Here is a 2,293-nt window from a genome sequence, read left to right as displayed (position 1 = left end):
TTTGAATTTGTTCTTCAGTTCCTTGAGCTTAAGATATGCTGAGCGAGTTCGGCCCTTTTGATTTTCTGACTCCAACTCCTTGCACATTTCATTTTAATATTTTGCTTTGTCATCCCGTGCTGCCTTTTGAAATCTTCTATTCAACTTCCCTGTGCTTTTGGCTTCTCTGCGCTACAGTGCAATTTTCAGAGTATCTTCTGACATCCATTTTGGTCTTTTCTTCCTCTTCTGTCTTTGCAATGACCGTTTGCACTCTTTCTGGATGACACCCTTCATATCCTCCTACAACTCAAGGGTATATAAAAATTGATGTTTTATTTGTTAATTGAATTATGATTTTTATTAAATAGGTGAATAAAGGTTTTAGTATCAATGTTACAGAATTAACATTTTCTCCTAATTTTGATGTTATGAGAAACTTCTATACACACACACTACCCCCCGCCCATCAGATAACTAGCTCATACATTTTAGTGTCATTTTGATGGCCTAGCAATAAAGAATTTTGTTGCCAACTCAAAGGCAAATAGAACCCACCAGGTAGGTGTTCTATGGAAAAAAGATGGGCAATATTCTCCCATGTCATACAACTGTATACAATAGCCACAACTATTCCCATGTATCATGCAAATCTGATGAATTGTTGTGAATTCTATTCCTTAAATATGTCTCAAATCTCTCTCCTCCTGTTTCTCCATCTGTGGAATACCCAGGAAATGGGCTCATTTCTACTAGTTTTCTCTGTTCTAATCTACACTGTATACTTTAGGAAAAATGATATTATAAAAGAACACACCTGATTCACAACTCTTCAGTGGCTTATCAACACTATCAGGAATGAATCCCTTTTCGTCTGACTTTACAGCCACCCTCCATCTCATTCTAGGGAGATCTGGTGTCCTATTGTCAAGGAGGTGTGCTGCAATCCCAAGGCTCACAGTTTAAGGCCACGAGTTGCTTCACAGGGGAAGGATGGGCAATGTCCTCCTTGGTGATTAACTGCCTCTGAAAACCCATCTTATTCTAGATCATGTCAAATCCTTTGCAAGTCTCCATAGTCCCCATCCACTTCTGGGTATTTTCACACGCTGTTTCCTCTCTCTTAGAGATTCTCTTTTGTTTTTGTTACATAACAATGAGTCAGAACCAACCCATAGCTGACCTTCCAGAAGGTTTTCACAGGCAGTAATGTCATATGGGAGGAGAATGCCTATCTTTTTTGCTGATGAATTTGAACTGCATGTCTTTGGCTTGACAATACAGTTCATTACCCCTATGTCACCAGAGCTTCCTCGATCTCTCAAATCTTGCTTTAGACTCATGTTGAAGCAGGGTCTTTCTTTTGACTACCCCAAAAAGAGGTGGGAACCTTGTCTGTGTACTTACTTCCCTAACTCTTAATCAGTTTAGCACTTAACGTATTGTGTTGAACTGTTGACTTTGCTACCTCTCTAACTAAACTGGAAGCTTCCTAGGGGTAAGAATTATGCCTTGTTTGCTTAATTTTCAGTGTCTTCTATTCGTCTGGCACTCAGGAATATTTGTGGAAGGAAGGATGAGAAGTCCTGACACATCATCCAAGTGCTCATGTTTCTAAAGAAAACGTGACGGGAATATCCATTTACTCTGACATCAGCCTTTGTTGAGCATGCTGAGCAGGAAAGAGGACAAGTCAGAGCTCCTTGACTCACAGAGATGGAAGTAATTGCTTGTCCCCATGCTGGAGCCCAGAAATAGGCCGAATGAATTATGGTTATGTTTGTGCCATGGACGCCATGAAACTGGTCTAAATACTCCTGGCAACTCTCAAGATGAAGAAAAATGTCATTATTGGCTGCATAAAGTGCTTTCTGGCACATATACTTTTGAGTTTCACCCATGGCAGAAAGATGGTATCATAAAATGGAACCTGATTGTGTTAGACAAGGGAACTCTGCTTCTGGTAATATAACCACAAAAGGCACCTTTGTATTCTCAATCGTGGTGGCACGTAGTTGTGACTAGTGAAGACATAACTGAGATGGGTGTGAGTCCAGGTGCATTTATGAGCTAAATTTGGCAGCTGAAGACATGTCCACTGACCTTTTGAGTCCCTGGCAAACTATTTTGAAAAGAGCATTGATCTTGAAGTTAAGACTAAAAAAACCCCAAAACCAAAAAACTTGAGTAGAGATATCTCCCCAACTTTAACCTGTCATATAAGAATAAATGGTCTCTTGTTGTTGTTTTTGTTGTTGTTATGTGCTGTCAAATCGCTTGCGACTCATAGCGACCCTATGTACAACAGCCCTAA

Source organism: Elephantulus edwardii, unplaced genomic scaffold (genome assembly GCF_000299155.1).
Source record: "Elephantulus edwardii isolate Elephantulus edwardi_28Jun2011 unplaced genomic scaffold, EleEdw1.0 scaffold00053, whole genome shotgun sequence".
In the NCBI taxonomy this organism is placed as follows: domain Eukaryota; kingdom Metazoa; phylum Chordata; class Mammalia; order Macroscelidea; family Macroscelididae; genus Elephantulus; species Elephantulus edwardii.
The sequence above is the reverse complement of the archived record's forward strand: the minus strand, read 5'-3'. Positions refer to the sequence as shown.